The 17,243-nt window shown below is 40.3% G+C and overlaps 1 protein-coding gene across 1 annotated transcript in view; it reads right to left on the reverse strand.

Moving 5' to 3' along the window:
* The window catches only part of LOC126985186 (rabphilin-3A-like), a 216,545-nt gene that overhangs the window by 100,778 nt on the left and 98,524 nt on the right, over positions 1-17,243 (reverse strand). Inside the window, exon 3 of the mRNA XM_050839741.1 lies at positions 10,791-10,818. The gene's annotated coding sequence lies outside the window, so the exon portion shown is untranslated. The remainder of the gene's footprint in view (positions 1-10,790; positions 10,819-17,243) is intronic.

Here is a 17,243-nt window from a genome sequence, read left to right on the forward strand (position 1 = left end):
TAAAGAAGGGAGCCGGATCTCACAGACACACAAAAAATATACAGAATACATTAACCGCACACACTTTACCTGTACGACCTACTTCAGAGGTGTAGGGAAAAGCAGGTGTGATGATAATGATGATGATAATAACAATAATAATGATGGCAATAACAACGGTTTGATTCCTTACATTTCTGCTGTAAAATTATATATCATGAATTGTGTTTCTGGTTTACCATGAATCACCACGATAATAATGATAATAATAATAATAATAATAATAATAATAATAATAATAATAATAATAATAATAATAAAAATAAAAATAATAATAATAATAATAATAAGAAGAAGAAGAAGAAGAAAAAGAAGAAGTTGATGATGAAGATAAAGAAGATGAAGAAGAAAAAGAAAATGAAGAAGAAAAAGAAAATGAAGAAGAAAATGAAGAAGAAGTAGAAAAAGAAGAAGATGATGATAATGATGATGATGATGTAAATAATGAAGAAGAATGAGAACACGAGTCGAGTAGAAAACACGATACATACTTAACGACCAACAAACTCTAATGACGCAGATGTTGAGGCGAAATAAATAAACAACGTGTGCAACAAATTCCCATCCTTTGCCCTGAACCTTCCTAATAATACACAAGCGAAAGGAATATGAAGGAAATGAACGATAATATATAATGATTTGGGGAAGAAGAGCAACATTTTTCTCCACTCTACGCTCCTTCACTTTGCTTCCCTTTAACTTCCCTTTTTCTTCATTTTTGTATTATTTTTTTTCTCTTCCTTTTCTTTTTTTTCTTTTTTTCTCTTCCCTTCCCTTTTTTTCTCCTCCCTTCCCTTTTTCTTCATTTTTATATTATTCTTTTTCTCTTCCCTTTTTCTTTCTTTTCTCCTCCCTTCCCTTTTTCTTTATTTTTATATTATTTTTTCTCTTCCCTTCCCTTTTTCTCTTTTTTCTCTTCCCTTCCCATTTTCTCTTTTCTCTTCCCTTCCCTTTTCTTTTTTTTCTCTTCCCTTCCCTTTTTCTCCTTATTTTCTCTTACCTTCCCTTTTTTTTCCCTTCCCTTCCCATTTTTCTTCATCTTCATATTATTTTTCTTCTCATAATTTTCGTGATAAGGCAAAAGAACATAAAGACGAGCGCAATACACAGAAGAATATGACCTGCAATAGTTTCTCCGGTGTAAGTTTCTTTTCTGTGGTCATTATTCGCTTCAAGTTATTTTTTTTTCTATTCATTTCCGTAATAAAAAATAAAACAAATGCGAGTAACATAAGGGAAAATATATGAACGTTTCTGCAGTAGTTTTTTCTCCACGTAAGTTCATATTTCCTTTTCTTTGGGTATTTTTCCCTTCATGTTATTTTTTCTCTCTATTAATTTCCGTTACAATGCTCAGAGAAAACAAACACAAGATCAGTATACATATATATGAAGGATATTTTGTCATAATTTCCTTCTCTGTGCGTCTATCTCTTTTTCTATGGTCACCTTCATGTTTTTATAATTGTTTCCTTGTCTACTTTGCGTTATAATACTCAAAGGAAATAGATACAAAAAATAAACGAAAAATATGAAAGATTTGTAATAATTTTCTCCTCTGTGCGATCAGTTTTTCTTTATGGTCACCTTCATGTTTTTATAATTGCTTCCTTGTCTACTTTGCGTTATAATACTCAAAGGAAATAGATACAAAAAATAAACGAAAAATATGAAAGATTTGTAATAGTTTTCTCCTCTGTGCGTCCATCTCTTTTTCTATGGTCACCTTCATGTTTTTATAATTGCTTCCTTGTCTACTTTGCGTTATAATACTCAAAGGAAAGAGTATAAAAAATAAACGAAAAATATGAAAGATTTGTAATAATTTTCTCCTCTGTACGATCAGCTTTTCTTTTTGGTCATCTTCATGTTTTTATAATTGTTTCCTTGTCTACTTTGCGTTATAATACTCAAAGGAAATAGATACAAAAAATATCCGAAAATATGAAAGATTTGTAATAGTTTTCTCCTCTGTACGATCAGCTTTTCTTTTTGGTCATCTTCATATTCATATCGTTGTTTCATATGTTATTTTTTATTATGAAGTTCAAAAAAGACAAAAAAATGAGAGAAATACACAAAACATATGAGTGTTAGTAGTAATTCCCTCTTCCCTTCGTTTGTATCTACTTTCTACCGCCCTTTAACTCTCACATTATTATTTCCTCTTTTATTTTCGTTACATGGCAAAAAAATATATATGAGAGAAAGAAACGAAGCTATATGAAAGTGTTCGTATTGATTCCCTCTTCTCTTCGTTCATATCTACTTTCTAATGGTCACTTTCACCTTCACATTATTATTTCCTCTTTTATTTTCGTTATAAGGCAAAAAAATATATATGAGAGAAAGAAACGAAGCTATATGAAAGTGTTGGTAATGACTGTCTCTTCTCTTCGTTCATATCTACTTTCTAATGGTCACTTTCACCTTCACATTATTATTTCCCCTTTTATTTTCGTTATAAGGCAAAAAAATATATATGAGAGAAAGAAACGAAGCTATATGAAAGTGTTGGTAATGATTGTCTCTTCTCTTCGTTCATATCTACTTTCTAATGGTCACTTTCATCTTCACATTATTATTTCCTCTTTTATTTTCGTTATAAGGCAAAAAAATATATATGAGAGAAAGAAACGAAGCTATATGAAAGTGTTGGTAATGACTCTCTCTTCTCTTCGTTCATATCTACTTTCTAATGGTCACTTTCATCGTCACATTATTATTTCCTCTTTCATTTTCGTTATATGGCAAAAAAATATACATGAGGGAAAGAAACGAAGCTATATGAAAGTGTTGGTAATGATTGTCTCTTCTCTTCGTTCATATCTACTTTCTAATGGTCACTTTCATCTTCACATTATCATTTCCTCTTTTATTTTCGTTATAAGGCAAAAAAATATATATATGAGAGAAATAAACGAAGCTATATGAAAGTGTTGGTAATGATTGTCTCTTCTCTTCGTTCATATCTACTTTCTAATGGTCACTTTCACCTTCACATTATTATTTCCCCTTTTATTTTCGTTATAAGGCAAAAAAATATATATGAGAGAAAGAAACGAAGCTATATGAAAGTGTTGGTAATGATTGTCTCTTCTCTTCGTTCATATCTACTTTCTAATGGTCACTTTCACCTTCACATTATTATTTCCCCTTTTATTTTCGTTATATGGCAAAAAAATATATATATGAGAGAAAGAAACGAAGCTATATGAAAGTGTTGGTAATGATTGTCTCTTCTCTTCGTTCATATCTACTTTCTAATGGTCACTTTCACCTTCACATTATTATTTCCCCTTTTATTTTCGTTATAAGGCAAAAAAATATATATGAGAGAAAGAAACGAAGCTATATGAAAGTGTTGGTAATGATTCTCTCTTCTCTTCGTTCATATCTACTTTCTAATGGTCACTTTCATCTTCACATTATAATTTCCTCTTTTATTTTCGCTATAAGGCAAAAAGAATATATGAGGGAAATAAACGAAGCTATATGAAAGTGTTGGTAATGATTGTCTCTTCTCTTCGTTCATATCTACTTTCTAATGGTCACTTTCACCTTCACATTATAATTTCCTCTTTTATTTTCGTTATGAGGCAAAAAATATATAATATGAGAGAAAGAAACGAAGCTATATGAAAGTGTTGGTAATGATTCTCTCTTCTCTTCGTTCATATCTACTTTCTAATGGTCACTTTCATCTTCACATTATCATTTCCCCTTTTATTTTCGTTATAAGGCAAAAAATATATATGAGGGAAATAAACGAAGCTATATGAAAGTGTTGGTAATGATTCTCTCTTCTCTTCGTTCATATCTACTTTCTAATGGTCACTTTCATCTTCACATTATCATTTCCCCTTTTATTTTCGTTATGAGGCAAAAAGAATATATGAGGGAAAGAAACGAAGCTATATGAAAGTGTTCGTAATGATTCTCTCTTCTCTTCGTTCATATCTACTTTCTAATGGTCACTTTCACCTTCAAATAATAGCTTCCTTTATTCATTTTCGTAATAATAAACAAAGGAAACAAATAAGAATGAAAAAACGAAAAAAAAATTAAAGTATTGGTAATGATTCTCTTTTCCCTTCGTTCATATCTACTTTCTACTGGTCACTTTCACCTTCAAATAATAGCTTCCTTTATTCACTCTCGTTATAATGAACAAAGGAAACAAATAAAAATGAAAAAAACGAAAAATATGAAACTCTAAATAATTGTTCTCTCTCCCTTTCGCTGCACCTCCGTTTATCGATCACCTTCCCATTCATATAATTCTCCCTTCTATTCATTTTCATTGCATTGCTCAGAGAAAACAAACTAGAGAGAAAAAAAAATATATGATACTAATAATTCTCTCCTCCCTTCGTTGAGTCTCCCCTTTAATTAACGCTCAACTTCACCTTCATATTAGTATTCATTTATCAATTTTCGTTAAGCAAATAAGAGAGAAAGAAACGAAAATGTATAAAATTCTGCGTAATAAATCTACATTTCTCTTCCCTTTGCTGAGTTTCCCCTTTTTTATTCTTTATCTTCAAATTATTTTCTTCTATTTATTTTCGTTTAATGCTCAAAGGAAACGAGGAAGAGCGAAGATATATAAAACTCTTGGTAATGAGTAAATCTCTCTTTCCTTCGTTCAGTTTCCCCTTTTTACGGATTACCTTCAACCTTCAAATTACTTTTTCTTATTTTCGTTATAATGCTCAACGGAAACAAATAAGAAGCGAAGAAAACGAAAACATATAAAACTCTAGTAATACGTAAATCTCTTATTCCCTTCGTTCAGTTTCCCCTTCAACTTCCCATTCATCGCCAGTACAAATAATCGTTTTCTCTCATCGTTATAATACTGGAAAAACATATACCAGTGAAATAAACGATGATATACGATACGCTTCGATACGGATAATGACGATTCTCCTCTCTCTTCGTTCACACTCCTCTGTCAACGCTCACACACAAGAAATTATCGCTTGCTGTGTTTAATCTTCGTTACAATAATCCAAGCGGAGAAATACGAGAGGAACGGACGATGCTATGTGGAAAATTGAAGTCAGTGTTGTTAGACGCTTCCGCCTCTCACATCAAACATTTATAAAGGCCGAAGAGGAGATCAATCGAGTTGTAATGAAGAATTCTTTTAGGTTCACGGTACAGAGGAAGAGTCAAACTACCACCAGGGATATAAAACTACATCACCTGTCACATCAACTATCTATAAAGCCCAAAAAGGAGATCAGTCGGGTTCTAATGAGCATAATTTTAGGTTCACGGTACAGAGGAAGAGTCAAACTACCACCAGGGATATAAAACTACATCACCTCTCACATCAACTATATATAAAGGCTAAAAATGAGATCAATTGAGTTGTAATGAAGAATTCTTTTAGGTTCACGGTACAGAGGGAGGGTCAAACTACCACCAGGGATATAAAACTACATCACCTGTCACATCAACTATCTATAAGGCCCAAAAAGGAGATCAGTCGGGTTCTAATGAGCATAATTTTAGGTTCACGGTACAGAAGATGGATCAAACTACCACCAGGGTCATAAAGCTACCCCTGGAAATACCCACAAATTACATCACCTGTCACATCAACTATCTATAAGGCCCAAAAAGGAGATCAGTCGGGTTCTAATGAGCATAATTTTAGGTTCAAGGTACAGAAGAAGGGTCAAACTACCACCAGGGTCATAAAGCTACCCCTGGAAATGCATACAAACTCCTACGAAAGCCTTGTCAAATATCTATACTAAGGCGGCGAGATCCCCAGTAATATGACCTTTGGCGTCCATTCCCGCCTCCGTTCGCTCAATCCCCCTTTTTAATGATGACTTTTACACGGGCAGCCAAACAAGGAAGTGGAGGATTGATAACACAACGCATCCCTCGCCCTTTCCTCGTCCAATGAAAAGATTATGATATACCGCTCTCTTGCGCGCGCTCTCGCTCTCTCTCGCTCTCTCTCTCTCTCTCCCTCTCTCTCTCTCTCTCCTCTCTCTCTCTCTCTCTCTCTCTCTGTTTAATGCATTACTTAAGCACATTCAGATCCCCTTCATTTATATATTTGTCTAGTCCGTCAGCCGATCAATTCATTAATCACTCAGCAAGGCGGTCAGGCAGTCAGTCAGTCAACCACTCAGTCAGTCAGCCAGCCAACCAGTCAGTCAGTTAACCACTTTGTCAGTCATATATTCAGCCAGTAAATCACTCAGTCAGTCAGTCATCTAATCAGTTATTTAGTCAGTCAGCCAATCAAAACATTCAGTCAGTCAGTCGCCCATTTAGTCAACCAATCAGCAAATCAAGCAACAAGTCAGTCAGTCAGTCAGTCAGTCAGCCAGTCAGTCAGCCAGTCATCAGCACCCCGGATAGCTCTATCAGGCTTAAGCCGGATGTGCGGGAAGGGAAAGGGCCCGAAGATAAAAGTTAGAGTAATAAATAGAGCGCTTGTGCGCGTGCTGGCGTGGCAGTAGTAGTGGCAGTAGTAGTAGTAGCAATAGTAGTAGTAGTAGTAGTAGTAGTACTAGTAGCAGTAGTAGTAGTAGTAGCATTCTTACGGTTTCTATCCTTCTCTCTGTTCCTTTATCTCCAGTTTCCTTTCCGGCCGTTCTATCTCTGCTGTGGTAGACGGTCACTGTTCTTCTCATAAACCTATCAACAGTGGTGTTCCACAGGGCTCTGTCCTATCACCCACTCTCTTCCTGTTATTCATCAATGATCTTCTTTCCATTACAAACTGTCCTCTCCACTCATACGCTGACGACTCCATTCTGTATTATTCAACTTCTTTCAACAGAAGACCATCACAACAGGAATTACATGACTCAAGACTGGAGGCTGCAGAGTGCTTAACCTCAGACCTTGCTATTATTTTCGATTGGGGTAAAAGGAACCTGGTGTCCTTCAATGCCTCAAAAACTCAATTTCTCCACCTATCAACTCGACATAATCTTTCAAACACCTATCCCTTATTCTTCGATAATACTCAGCTGTCACCTTCTTCAAAAATAAATATCCTCGGTCTATCCTTAGCTCAAAATCTCAACTGGAAACTTCACATCTCCCCTCTCACTAAATCAGCTTCCTTGAGGTTGGGCGTTCTGTATCGTCTCCGCCAGTTCATCTCCCCCGCGCAGTTGCTATTCATTTACAGGGGCCTTGCCCGCCCTCGTATGGAGTATGCATCTCAAGTGTGAGGGGGCTCCACTCACACAGCTCTTCTGGACAGAGTGGAGTCTAAGGCTCTTCGTCTCATTAGCTCTCCTCTTACTGATAGTCTTCTACCTCTTAAATTCCGCCGCTATGTTGCCTCTCTCTCTACCTTCTATCGATATTTTCACGCTAACTGCTCTTCTGAACTTGCTAATTGCATGCCTCCCCCTTCCCGCGGCCCCGCTGCACACGACTTTCTACTCTTGCTCATCCCTATACTATCCAAACCCCATATGCAAGAGTTAACCAGCATCTTCACTCCTTCATCCCTTACACTGGTAAACTCTGGAACAGCCTTCCTTCATCTGTATTTCCTCCTGCCAATGACTTGTCCTCTTTCAAGAAGAGTGTATCACGACACCTCTCCACCCGAAATTGACCTCTCTTCTGGCCACTCTGTTTTCTGTTGTTGGGAGCGGCAAGTAGCGGGCTTTTTTTTTTATACACTGTTTTTGTTGCCCTTGAGGCGGCTCTTTTGCTGTAAAAAAAAAAAGTAGCAGAAGTAGTAGTAGCCAGTCATTGGGGGGCTGGGGCCAATGAATTGCTTTGTGAAAGACTATGAGAAAAGACACCGCTCACAACGCAACTCTAATGGATGGAGGCCGTAGTAAAAAAAAAAAGTAGTAGTAGTAGTAGTAGTAGTAGTAGTAGTAGTAGTAGTTATAGTTGTTGTTGCTGTTGTTTTTGTTGTTGTTGTTGTTTTTGTTGTTGTTGTTGTTGTTGTTGTGTTTTCCTCTTTGTTATTTGGAAGTATGATATTGCAAGAAAGAATTGTGAAAAGCATGAGTGAAAGGAGGAGGAGGAGGAGTAGGAGGAGGATGAGGAGGAGGGAGGAGTCAGTGACAGTGTTGGCGTTTAATTAAGTAAAATCAATCCAATATGTGACATAGATTTAGACCTCCTCCTACTCATCCTCCTCCTCCTCCTCCTCTTCCTCTTCTCTTCATGCTCGTCCTCCTCTTCTCCTCCTCCCTCATCACCTTCTACCCCTCCTTCTCGCTCCCTTCCAAACCATAATAAGATTGACTTCACCTTCCCTCCTCCTCCTCCTCCTCCTCCTCCTCCTCCTCCTCCTCCTCCTCCTGCAAAGCTGACAACAACATCCCCGAATATTCAAACCTATAAATAAAATACGAGATGGAGGGTGCGCAAAAATACCAAAGAAGTGAAGGAGGAGAGAAATAAAATAAAATAAAATAAAATAGATAAATGAATAAATAATAATGACAACAACAACAACAACAACAATAACACACGCACTCACACACAAACAAGCAAACAAACAAACAGGTAAACAAATAAGGAGAGGAAGAAAAATAAATGAGGAATAAAAAGGAAAACGGAAGAGGGAAGGAAAAGAAGTGAAAAGATAGAGAAAAAAATGGAAAAGAGAAGGATAAGGTAGATGGGAGGGAGGAGAGAAAGGAGGTGAGAGGGAGGGAAGAACAGGGAGAGAAAACAAGGGACAGAGAAGGGAGATGAAAGGGAGAGGGAGATGATATGGAAGAAACAACAAGGAGAGATAAAAAAGAAAGGGAGAGGAGAGATGAGAGGAAAGAGAAAGGAGAGATGAGAGAAAAAAAAGTTGGAAAGTTTCGTTTAGTCGGCGCAACATCTGTGGTCATATGCCGGAGAGAGACAGAAGGGGAAGGAATTATAGGAGAAGGGAACAGACCCCAGGAGACGGGACACAACCCCCGATTAATACCTGGTACCCATTCACTGCTGGGTGGACAGGGGCGTAGGGTATCAGAAAAGCCGCCCAAATTTTTTCACTTCGCCCGGGAATCGAACCCGGGCTCTCGGTTGTGAGCCGAGTGTGCTAACCACTGCACCACGAAGCCCCCGAGAGATGAGAGAAAGAGGAGGACAGGGGGAGAGAGAAGAAGGGCGAGGGGAGGAAAGGGGAATGAGAGAAGAAAAGAGAGGAAGGAAATGGAAAGGGAAGAGACAGGGAAGGGAGACCTGAAACTGATAACAAGGAAAGAGGGAAAGAAGATGGGAGAGGAGAAGGAGAGTGGAGACAAGAGGGAAGGAAGAACGGGGATAAAACAGGGAAAGAGGGAGAGAAGATGGAAGAGGAGAAGGAAAAGGAAGATGAGAGGAAGGAAAGAAAGGAAAGAACATGGGAAAATAAGGGAGAAGAGAAAGGGGAAGAACGAAGAGAGGGAATGGTGAAATAAAAGAGAGGGGAGCAAGGGAAAGAATAATGAAAGAGAGGGAGAGAAGAGGGGAGTGAAGAGGGAGAGGGCAAAGTGGAGAGAATATGAATAGATAACAGACTGTGAGAGAGAAGAGGGAATGGGAAGACGAGAGGAAGGAGAGAACTATCAGTATCAGAACTATCTACCTCGCCCACCCTTCGACGCCAAATCCAAGGGTTCCTCCTGGTAAGTCTTCATGCATGCTCCCTTCTCGTCCCAAGTACCTCCTAGCAGGATCTACCAACCCACTGAAGCGTTGAACAACACGGGCGTCCCTTTGGCCTCCTCCACTCAGGATTGTCGTTCAGAAACAGCCCGATAAGCAGGATCAGCTTCCGGAAAACGTGCCACGTGCCCGTATAGCCGGAGTTGGCGTTGACGGACTATGCAGGTAATATATGTCGAATCAGTCCCACGGAGTAGTCGCCGGTTTGACACAAAGTCATTCCATCGATATCCCATGATTCTGCGTAGACATTTATTACCAAAGGCATCAAGCCGCTTCTCCAAGCCCTTATTTAGTGTCTCACCGCCATAGGGTAAGACAGGGAGCACAAGGTATCCTTCTGCACAGGTATCGACAACGCCATATACTCGTGTTGAGCGAGTCCATAACACCGTGGGCCAGGCCAATCAGCCGTAAGACTTCCTGGCGAGACTCCTCGTTATTTTGAGCTACGCTAACAAGATACGTGAAATTTTCCGAGATCTCAACGTCATCGCCACACGCATGAACAGACTGTAATGTGTCATCTAGCAAGCCTCCAAACACCTGTACCTGTCTTGGCTCAGGAGACCTGAAGTCCCAAGGCCTTCGCCTCCTCGTGCAGTGCCTCGAGAGCCATCACCAAAACCTCCAGAGACGCCGCCAGGGTTACTGCATCATCGGCAAAAACAAGGTCAGTGACCCTGGTATTGGAAATAGATGCTCCGCAATGACTCTGGTCCACAACCCTGCCTAATACCAGTCCATACAAGTGTTGAAATGCGATGGGACAAGAGCACAGATCTGCCTCACTCCCACATTTACAGGAAAAAAGCTGGACAAGCCCCCACCCCCCCACCCCACCCCACCCCCCACCCACACACACACACACATATACACTTCATAGCACTCTTAGTCCCAGAATACAGGCCAGTCAATAGACAAACGGTCCTTACAGGCATTCGGTGGAGCCGGAAGGGATCCCAGAGTGCCTCGCGATGCACTGAATCAAAAACCTTCTTGAGATCGACATAGGCTGCAAGCATCCCCTGTCGAAACTCACCTCACCAGTACGCGAAGCTCTAGGATACAAGAATCAGTTGTCGACTTACCAGGCGTGAACCAGGACTGCTCAGGTCTCTGCAAGAAAGAACAGACGAAGTTAATATGAGAAGAAAAATGGAAAAGAGGAGAGAAGAGGGAGAGAAGGAAAATAAATAAGAAGAGAACAGATGAAGATACAATTAGGAGACCAAGGGAGGGTGGAGAGAGAGAGAGAGAGAGAGAGAGAGAGAGAGAGAGAGAGAGAGAGAGAGAGAGAGAGAGAGAGAGAGAGAGAGAGAGAGAGAGAGAGAGAGAGAGAGCAAGGGCAGCTAACAAGGGAAGGGGGAGTGAGGAGAGGGGAGTGAGGGGGGTGGTCAAATTAATACGAGCAAACAAACAAACGAACACACACACACAAACAGGAAAAAGGTCAACAGGTGTGACGTGAATCAATTAAAACCAATATGCACTTGACGGGAGACAAACAAACAAACAAACAAACAGATAATTAGGAAGAACAAATATGTGATGAAAGACAACAACAACAACAACAACAACAACAACAACAACAAAAACAAGAACAACAACAAGAAAAAAGATAAGAAAGTGAGAACGAAGAAATCAAAGAGTACAGCCAAATCAAACACACACACACACACACACACACACACACACAAGCAGGGACACGTACAGGAGGGCAGGTGAGTGAGCGAGATTACGGCCGCGACGCACCTGATTAGCGCCCAAACAAAGGAGCATCGCAGGACAAACCCGTGAGTGATGGACGCCCAGAAATTAATTGCTCGAGAGAGATTTACGGAGAGTGGACGCACGAATTTCCATTTTAACCTCAAACAAAAAAAAAAGAACATGAACACTCTGACTGGAGGAGAGGAAGAGATGGGGAGGGAAGGGAAGGGAGGGAAGGGAGGGAGAGAGGGAGAGGGAAGAAAAGAAAGGGAGGAAGAAAGCAAAACAGGACAGGTTGAATAGAGGAACAGAGGGAGAACTGGAGGAGAGGGAAAAAGGAGGGAGAGGGAATGGGAGGGAAGGGGAGAATGGGATGGGAGGGAGGGGAAACATGGAAATGCAGGCAACAGAAAGCCTATTGGTTCATTACGAGGTCGCCCGCTTTGGTGATTTAATCTGCTCGACAGCCACTTGGGGCTTGAGGAGCAGATGAAAGCACCTCGATATTGAGGAGCAGATGAAAGCACCTCGTTATTCAGTTTACTCCCGACGCAGCGAAATGACGGTCGATTCTATATTTGAAGGAGTTGATGGTATTCGCATTTACTACTTCTGAGGGAAGATTGTTCCAGTGGCGGATGACTCGGTTTGAAAAGAAACTCCTTCCGATGTCTGTGTTACATCGACTTCACTGAACGGGTAAACCGTTATTTCTAGTTCTTGAGTTGGTTTGCATTTCAAAGAATTTGGAGTAATCGACGTCATTGAATTTTTTCAGGTACTTGATGACTTGAATCATATCCCCTCGTAGTCGTCTTTTCTCCAATGTAATGAGATTGAGTCTCTTGAGTCGTTCCTCGTACGGTTGAGCCCCGAAGGTTGGAATAATCTTCGTGGCGCGTCGTTGAATCCTTTCCAGTAAAGCAATGTCCTTTCTGTAATTAGGAGACCAGAACTGTACTGCATACTCGAGGTGCGGTCTTACCATGGAATTATACAAGGATAGCATCACGTCTGGTGTTTTACACTCGAAGTTCCTCGCTATGAACCCGAGCATAGTGTTGGCTTTGTTGTATGCTTTTTTACAGTGATTCGCGTGTTTCAGGTCACTGCTGATAGTGACTCCAAGATCCTTTTCCTCCTGCATCGCTTGCAGAGGTTTCCCATTCATGATGTATGTGTGGTTACTATTTTGGGACCCAATGTGCATGACTTTGCATTTGTCAACATTAAAGGACATTTTCCATTTTTGCGACCATTCGATAATGTGATCGAGGTCTTTCTGAATGATTTCGCAGTCGGTCTTTGTGAGGGCATCTCCACCCACTTTGGTGTCATCAGCAAATTTCGATATTGTGGATTTCAGTCCTGATTCTAGGTCATTGATATACATGATAAAGAGGATGGGTCCCAGCACTGACCCTTGAGGCACTCCACTAGTGACTGGAAGCCAATCGGAAGGCTGTCCGTTGAGTAGTACTCGTTGTTTTCTGTCGGTGAGCCAATCTTTTATCCACGCGATCAGATTGGCTCCAATGCCCGCCGAGTGCAGTTTCTTAAGGAGTCGCTCGTGCGGTACCTTGTCGAAGGCTTTCTGAAAGTCCAGGTATATAACATCACTGGGGATGTGGGCATAGATAAGAGGAAAAGAGGAAGAGGAGGAAAGATGACAAAGGGGAAGGGAGAAGAGAGACAGAGGAAGGAGGAAAGGGGGAGAGGAGAAAGGAAGGAGAAAGGAGATGAGTGGGAGAGGAAGTGGAGAAAACAGGGAAGAGAAGGGAGGAGATGGAGAGGGAATATAAAAGGGAGTCAAGAAGAGGGGAGGGAAGGGGAGGAGAGGGGAGGAGAGGAGAGAGGGAGGAAAGAGATAGAAGCAGAGAGTCGGAGAACAGAAAAGGAAGAGGGGAAGAAAGGGGACGAGAGAGAGAGAGAGAAGGAGAGGAAAGGGAAGAAGAGGGATGAGAGGAAGGAAAGAACAAGGGAAGAGAAGAAGATGGGAGAGAGAGGAGATAAGAAAAGTATAGGAAGAAAGAGAAGATGCCAAGAGAGAGAGAGAGACAGAGAGAGAAGGAAGAAGAGGAAAGAAAGGAAGAGGGGAGGAGAAGGAAGGAAGGAAAAAAAGAGGAGAGAGGAGGAGAGAGAGAAGAAGAGGGAGAAGATACCAAGGCTGAGAGGAATGGAGGAAGGAGGGAGAGGAGAGAGGACGGAGAGCGAAGAGGAGGAGAGGGAAAAGGAGAAGGAGGAGGAGCAGGAAGGGGGAGGGGGAAGGGGGAGGGGAGATTAACCTGGACTAATAGAGCGACTTAAAAATTCAGGAATGTTGACGATGCAAACTTTTAGCTGAAGACATTCACTTGGGAGGAGGAGGAGGAGGAGGAGGAGGAGGAGGAGGAGGAGGAGGAGGAGGAGGAGGAGGAGGAGGAGGAGGAAGAGTTCGGTCATGGTCGTCTGAATATTTCCTGAGAGAGATAGAGATAGAGAAATAGATAGATAGGTAGATAGATAGAGAGAGAGAGAGAGAGAGAGAGAGAGAGAGAGAGAGAGAGAGAGAGAGAGAGAGAGAGAGATACACAGGTAGAAAGACAGGTACGGGAGGAACGGAAGAGAAAAAGGGAAGAGGAAAAGAAAGAAAAAAGAAAGAAAGAAAAAGGAAATAAGGACATGGAAAGGAGAGTGAAGGAAAGGGAATGAAGAAAGGAAAGAAGGAAGAAAAGGAAAAGAAAGGAAGGAAGAAAAGAAGCAAGGAAGGAGAAAGCGAAGGAAGGGAGAAATGAAGGAAACATGGAAAGAATGAATATGAAAGAGAGGAAGGAATAATGGAAGAAGGGATGGAAAGTAAGGAAGAAAAAGGGAAGAAATAGAAAAAGAAAGGAAAGAGGAAAGAAGACAAAAAGTGAAAAGAACGAGAGAAGAGAAAAAATGAACGAAGAGAGGGAAGGAAGGAGAGAAGATAGGAAAGCTGATAAGAAAAAAGAAGAAAGAAAGAAGAAATGGAGGAAAGGGATGGAGAACAAGACAAAATGAATGAAGGAAGGAGGGAAGAAAGAAAGGAAGAAAAAGTAAGGAGGCATGTAGGAAAAGATGGGAGGAAGAGGAAAAAATCATAAGAAGAAGGAAGGAGAGATAGAAAGAAGAAATGAAGGAAGGATCAGGGAACAAGATGAAAGAAAGGGAACAGTGGATTGAAGGAAGGAAATAAATAAATAAAGATAAAAGATAAAAAGAAAGAAGAAAGAATGAAACGCGGGAAGGAAGGAAAGAACGAAAACAAGCAGCTGGAGAGAGAAAGAAATGAAGGAAGGAAGGAAGGAATAAGAGAAAGAACAGAGAAAAGAAAAATATGAGAAGGAAGGAAGGAAGACAGAGAGGAATAAAGATAGGAAAGGAAAAGAGATGAAGAAAGAAAGAAACAGGAAGGATGGAAGGAAAAGAAGGGATGAAGATAGAGAAAAATAAAAGGAGGAAGAAAGAGAAATGGTGAGAAATAGAAAAAGGAAGAAAGAAGGGGAAGGAAAAACGGAGAGAGAAAGAGCGAAACAAGTTAGTGGGGGATAAAGGAAGGAAGAGAAAGATTTGAAGAGCAAGAGAAAATAAAAGAAGAAAAAGAAAACGAAGGAAAGAAGAAAGGAGGGAGGGAAGGAAAGCAAAATGGAGTAAAGATAGGGACTGAAAGAAATAGATAAAGAAATAAAGGAAATAAGAAAGAACAAAGGAAAGAGTAAAGAGGGAAGGAAGGAAAGCAGAATGGAGTAAAGAAAGAAAATGAAAGAGAAGGAACGAAAGGAAGGAGAGGAAGAAAAAAAGAAGGAATATGGAAGAAAGGAAAGAAAGCAAAGAAAAGAAAAGGTAAAAAAGAAAAAGATATAGGAAGAAGACAAGGAAGGATAGGAAGGAATAACGATGAAAAGGAAGAAAGGAAGTAAGGGAGGGATGGAGGTAAGAAAAGAGAAGGAGAGAGAACGGAGTAAAGGAAGGAAGGAATGCAACAGGTGGGAAGAGAATACCTGTGGATCTAAACCGCTCAATTTTTTCTCTTCTTTTTTTATACTTTGGACATCATCTTTCCTTTGTTCGCTCTCTCTCACACACACACACACCTGCCTCATATACGTTACAGGTAAGATAGTCACGAATTAGCTATACACGCGGCCCAGGTGAACACATCGTCCTCCTCCTCCTCCTCCTCCTCCTCCTCCTCCTCCTCCTCCTCCTCCTTCTCCTTACTCCTTTTCCGCCTTCTCTTACTTCTCTTACTTCTTCTTCTTCTTCTTCTTCCTCTTCTTCTTCTACTACTCTTCTTCCTCCTCTTCTTTCTTCTTCTTCTTTTCTTCCTTCCCCCTCCTCCTCCTCCTCCTTACTCCTTCTTCTTCTTCTTCTTCTTCTTCTTCTTCTTCTTCTTCTACTACTACTCTTCCTCCTCTTTTTTCTTCTTCTTCTTCCCTCCTTCTCCTCCTCTTCCTCCTCCTCCTCCTCCTCCTCCAATTAGCCTTACCTCGATTTTGATTAAACTTTCGGAATTTTTTTTACCAGGGACACGATGGCTTGCTCTCCCCGATGCCGATAATTAAATAACTGATAACCAACGTGTCTTCCGCAGTAACAGACCTTGCTTCACAAACTTATACCAACCTTCTTTAACGATGTCAGTGCTAATTGGGACGTCAAAGGACCCTACGATATGATTTACGTAGATTTTCAAGAAGGCAGGAAGGGAAAGAAATGGACAGAGATATGAAGGAAGGAAGGAAGAAAGGGAAGGAAGGATAGAAGTATGGAAGAGAGTAGGAAAGTAAGGAAGGAAAGGGAGGAGGAAGGAAGAAAAGAAGAAAGGAAGGATGGAAAGAAATATAAATGGAAAAAAAGGTGACGAAGGAAGAAGAAATGGAAGAGAAAGAAGAAAAAAAGGAGAAGAAAATAAAGAAAATAGATGAAAGGAAAATAAAGGAAAAAGGGAGAGGGAGGAAGAGAAGAGGGAACAGGAGGAAGAAGAAGAGAAAAGTAGAAGATATAACTATGAAGAAAACACAATAAAGAGAAGGAAGAAGATAAAGAAAATATGGTGAAGGGAAAATAAAGGAAGAAAGGGATGTGAAAGGAAAAGGAGGGAAATAATGGAGGAAAAGGGGAGAGAGAAAATGAGAAAATAACTAAGAAAGGAAAATAGAGAAGCAAGAAGATAAAGAAAACGAAGTGAAGGGAAAGAAAAGGAAAAAGGGAAAGGGAAGGAAAAGGAGGGAAATAATTGAGGAAAAGGGGAGAGAAAAAATGAGAAAATAACTAAGAAAGGAAAATAGAGAAGGAAGAAGATAAAGAAAATGAAGTGAAGGGAAAAAAAAGGAAGAAAGGGAAAGGGAAGGAAAAGGAGGGAAATAATGGAGGAGAAGGGGAGAGAGAAAATGAGAAAATAACTAAGAAAGGAAAATAGAGAAGGAAGAAGATAAAGAAAATGAAGTGAAGGGAAAGAAAAGGAAGAAAGGGAAAGGGAAGGAAAAGGAGGGAAACACTGGAGAAAAAGGGGAGAGAGAAAATGAGAAAATAACTAAGAAAGGAAAATAGAGAAGGAAGAAGATAAAGAAAACGAAGTGAAGGGAAAAAAAAAGGAAGAAAGGGAAAGGGAATGAAGAGGAAGAAAGGGAAAGGGAAGGAAAAGGAAGGAAATAATGGAGAAAAAGGGGAGAGAGAAAATGAGAAAATAACTAAGAAAGGAAAATAGAGAAGGAAGAAGATACAGAAAACGAAGTGAAGGGAAAAGAAAGGGAAATGGGAGGCAAGGAAGGAAATACTGGGAACAAAGGGGAGAGAATACATGATACCATATTATGTTAAGGATC

Source organism: Eriocheir sinensis, chromosome 59, assembly GCF_024679095.1.
Source record: "Eriocheir sinensis breed Jianghai 21 chromosome 59, ASM2467909v1, whole genome shotgun sequence".
In the NCBI taxonomy this organism is placed as follows: domain Eukaryota; kingdom Metazoa; phylum Arthropoda; class Malacostraca; order Decapoda; family Varunidae; genus Eriocheir; species Eriocheir sinensis.